This window comes from Malus sylvestris, chromosome 13 (genome assembly GCF_916048215.2).
Source record: "Malus sylvestris chromosome 13, drMalSylv7.2, whole genome shotgun sequence".
NCBI classification, from domain to species: domain Eukaryota; kingdom Viridiplantae; phylum Streptophyta; class Magnoliopsida; order Rosales; family Rosaceae; genus Malus; species Malus sylvestris.
Window position 1 is genome coordinate 19,728,836 of NC_062272.1, and position 5,000 is coordinate 19,733,835.

At 40.5% G+C, this 5,000-nt stretch overlaps 1 pseudogene; it reads right to left on the reverse strand.

Moving 5' to 3' along the window:
- Window positions 1-2,784: 2,784 nt before the first annotated feature.
- On the reverse strand, window positions 2,785-4,160 carry LOC126596932 (pyruvate dehydrogenase E1 component subunit beta-1, mitochondrial-like; annotated as a pseudogene).
- Window positions 4,161-5,000: the final 840 nt, after the last annotated feature.

Below are 5,000 nucleotides of genomic sequence, written 5' to 3' on the forward strand. Positions count from 1 at the left end.
TGTCGGGTTCGCATATTGGGTCTATGTGTCGGATCCGCGGATCGAGTCCGCAAGTCGGGTCTTTGAGTCGGGGCCATACGTAGGGTCATTAAGTTGGGGCTATCTGTAGGGTCATCAAGTTCGGGCACATAGGTGTTCCAATAAGCGAATGTCCGAGCAAGTGGGTGTCCGGTCAAACAAGAGGTTACCATGAGCACGTGGCTCATCAGTCTATAAGTTGGTAGACTTCTTTAATCAGCAACAATGTTGATCAGTGGATTTAGTTACTCAATAATTCCTGACAATAAATGAGAGTATAAGTATGACCGTATAATGAATAAATCAAATTGACAAAGTTTGTCAAGGCAAAAATATCGTACTGTGTGCCTTCTGTGAATAAATGATTTATTCTGTTGTGTGATAAATGACATGTTGCATAAATCAACAATATATTAGGTATTGCCTAAATGTGTGTGTATATATATATAATCATGAATAAATGATTTATTCAGTTGTTTGATAAATCACATGTTGTATAAATCAATAACGCAGTAGTAATCATGTGATCTTAGAAATAATAATTATATTATTTAATCATAAGTTATCATGACATAAAAATAATAAAATTATTATTTTATGATTAGTCATCATGACACAAATAAAATAATTAAATAAACAATGATATTGAGAAAACATAATGATGGGATACTAAAGGAGAGCATCTTGTCTTTTGCAGAAGTTGGTGGGTTTTTCAGTGGGATAGTGGATCACCGTTGTCCGGATCCACACTCAACGAATCTGTTAACCGCTGTCCATACATCCTTCTTCTCTTTCTCCACCTCCAGACTTCTTTTTCCTTTTTCTCCACCAACAGATGGCTGTTTTCTTATATATATATATATATATATATATATATATATATATATATATATTATATTGCAGCAACCTCGGGAGCATCAACAACATCAAAAGAGCATCAAAACAAAGCTGCATGCGAACAACAACCATGCTCTTGTTCATACCCCTGTACATCAGCATATGTCAGCGTTTTGGTTGAAAGATCTACGGAGTGATCTGAGTTTGTCCCAGTGGTAGCAGCACGAGAGGATTTCATTGAGGCGTTAGGAGGAACCAAGTTAAACCCAAGAACGACGTCGGAATCGTCTCTCTCGGCGCCCAAAAAAGCACAATTTTCGTCCTTCTGCTGGTCTTCCACCGCAGAAACACCGTCCTGAGCGCCGCCGCTAGTTCCGCGGCAACCGACGCTCTGCGCCGCAGACCGACTCTTCTGCACCGTCTTTTCCACAAGGGAGCAAAACCCAGTTGCCCAATCGCTTGGTGGTTCACGAACTTAGTTGGAATCGGAATTAAGGACGACGGTTTGCATAAGATTAAGCTGGTGAATTTCAGAGACTTCATTAGAGCTCTAGAGAGAGCACTTTATGGTGGCTTTGTTGTCCTCCATGTAATCCATGACGATCATTCAGTGGTTGTAGTCACACCATTCGAACAGTACCGTATCCAGGCTAATCTAGTCCTTTTGGTCGTTGTTGTATAAAGTCGGTCACACGGAAGAGAACGACGACGACTTGAACGTCTGAGACTGGAGAATGAGCCTCCAGCACCTTGGCGGTAGCACAGGGAACTTTTCAGACGTGGAGGTAGGAAGCAGATGAGAGGAAAATGAGTGTGGAGATGAGAGTCCGGAGCTGAGAGTGTGAAGGTTGCAGAGAGGGAGCAGTGGAGGGTGGAGAGAGCTCAGCACCATAGCTAGGGTTTTGAAGAGTTTTGGAGTTTTCGAGGTTTCTTGGGTTTTGCAGATTCACGATGGAGGTTATGAAGTTTTCACGGTGGTGAGATGAAAAATTGAGAGAGAACCGACATAGCTTTTCATGTCGTTTCCCACAGATGGCGCCAAATGTTGATGCACAAAACCAGAAGTCTTGGAACAACGTAAATCCGACCGTGAATCTGCAAGAAATGTAAACAACACAAGATGTATCGTGGCTCACCCCAAGGTTTGGGCTACGTCCACACTGATTATGTATTTCTTTGACTATATGTGTGGATTACAAAGATGAGGGGGAGTCCCCTAGAGAAAGAGAGTGTTGTTGTGTTTGTGAGGGTATTGCCCTCTGTTGGGTTCTCAGAGTCTCCTTTGTGAGGGGGGGAGGAGTCCCCTTTTATAGAATAAGGGGCTCCTCCTTTTACATAATTATGGGCTGGGTAATGAGGCCCAATGTGTCAAGGTCTGAGGCCCAATATGTGTGGTACCAACACTAGTTATAGTTTTTTTTCCCTTCATATTATTGAACTTTGACAAATGTACAGTATGGAAAGCCCGAATAGTCTAAATAATTAAAATAAATGAATGAAGGAGAAAGAGGTGTCCAACAACAAGTCTACAACCGTATATTTAACATGTTACATGTTACAATATGTAGTTGGAGAAAACGAGAACTCCTCAACGCTTATCAACAAGAAGAACGGCCCCTTATATGTATATATATGCCGTATTACGTACATCTTCCCTCTCACTTGTCTACTCTACTTACTTGGTAGTCATTCCCAAACTCCAAGTTACGTAGGCTGCTCTAAACAAAATTATGAACGATTTTTTCCAGTTCGTTGTTGTCTACGTTGTGGCTTTTGTTGTAATTATTCAAGTTCCTGTCGTTTTTTTTTTCTAATATTTTTTATCCAATTGATTCGTTTCGGTTCTAACAATCATAAACCTCTGCAGTGTTAACATCGATCACGCATAGTTAACTGAAATTCACCAATTAGGACAAAAACCATTGGAAGGAAGGAAAAGACTGAAGTAGTAGCCATTGACGTTTCTGGAAATCAAGTACATGAAACCCAGAAAATGGCTTCCAAAACACAATAGGTTTAATGCGGACAGCGAAAAATAATAAACAACACAAGTCAAAAAATTTCTCGCCTTTGTCAACATTCTCCCAAGTTATTTGACAAGCAGTTCTTCCCCGCACGGGATGATCTATCGGTTGTTTGACAAGCAGTTCCTCCCAACACACGATGATGAGAGAAATAATGTACAATTTCTATAACTCCTCAATCCGAAGAAATTTTTGCATTGAAGTGGTAAAAATTAAGCACTTGCAGCCAATGAGGAAGATTTGTAGCATGCTCTCTTTGCTGCACGCACAATATCTTCGAACTGAGGAACAGCCAATCGCTCCAAATTGGCTGCTTAAGGCATGGGAACATCAGCCCCAGAAATTCTCTCAACCGGTGCATCAAGATAACCAAAGCTATCCTCAATAACAGATGCGCAGATTTCAGCGCCGACACCATGCTAAGGAAACCCTTTTTCAACCGTCACTAGTCTGTTGGTTTTCCTGACTGAATCATTGATGGTTTTCCTATCGAGAGGACAAATTGACCATAAATTTATGACCTCAGCACTGATTCCTTCCTTAGCAAGTATCTCAGCAGCCTGTAAAGAATAGCCAACCATTTTCGAAAAAGCTGTAATAGTGACATCCTTTCCTTCTCTCGCAATCTTAGCTTTTCCAATTGGGAGGCAAAAACTGGATCAAGAACTTCAGCTAAAACAGGAAATGACTCGCCATATAACAACCCATTTTCAAGGAAAACAACAGGATCAGGGTCCTTAATGGCAGCTTTTAAGAGTCCACGAGCATCTTCAGATGAATAAGTCAAAACTTTCAACCCAGAACAGGCTGCATACCATGCGGCATAAGATTGAGAATGATGGGCACCAACATAGCAGTCGCACCATTTGGTCCTTTGAAAACAATGGGCACATTTATTTGGCCAGCAGACATATAATTTGATTTTGCAGCAGAATTGATGATGTGGTCAATTGCTTGCATTGAGAAGTTAAAGGTCATGAACTCTATAACAGGTCTTTAACCATAGTAAGCAGCACCAACTCCAATCCCAGTAAACCCAGCCTCTATGATTGGGGTATCAAGAACCCTGTCAAGACCATACTTGTCCAAAAGTCCTTTAGTTATCTTGTAAGCACCTTGATATTCCCCAACCTCTTCACCTATAAAAAACACTTTTGGGTCCGCAGACATTTCCTCATCGAGCGCAGAGTTTAGAGCATCCTTCATTGTCATCTCTTTCGCAGAAGATGCGAAACCCCTCAATGCTGAAGCGGCAGGGCGGATCTTCTGCCCCAAAATCATACCAGTTTTTTATAACAAGTCTAACACATACTTACGTTGTGATAAGTATATGCCTTCTCGAGACCTAGCAATTTCAATTCCCATGAAGTATTTGAGTCCTCCTAGATCTTTCATCTCGAATTCGGAGGACAAGTACCCCTGTAGCCATTCAATTTCCTTTGTATCATCCCCTGTGACAATCATATCATCCACATATATAATGAGTAAGGTCACTCTACCATTTTTTCACTTGATGAATAAAGTATGATCTAAGTTCCCTTGTTGATATCCATACTTTTTCATAGCATGAGTGAATTGCCCAAACCAAGCTCTCGGCGACTGTTTCAACTTATATAATGCCTTATGAAGTTTGCATACTTTTCCACTGGAATTCTTAATGCCATATCTTGGTGGTAAAATCCATATACACCTGTTCTTCTAAATCCCCATGTAAAAATGAATTGTTCACATCAAATTTTCTAAGTGGCCAATCAAAGTTAGCAACAAGAGATAACAGAACTATGATTGTATTCATCTTTGCAATAGGAGTAAATGTTTCCTGATAATCAACAACAAAGGTCTGTGTATACCCTTACCAAAGGTCTGTGTATACCCTTTGGCTACCAATATCGCCTTATATCTATCTATTGTCCCATCCGCTTTTATGTTTGATGGTAAATACCCATTTGCATCCCACGGATTTCTTTCCTTTGGGAAGTGTAACCACACTCCATGTTTTGTTCTTCTATAACACCTCTATCTCAAATTGCATTGCCCCTGTCCACTTCGGATTACTCAAAGCTTATTCCACTTTAGTAGGTATTTTAATTGTTTCCATTTGTTGGACTAATGCACAATATT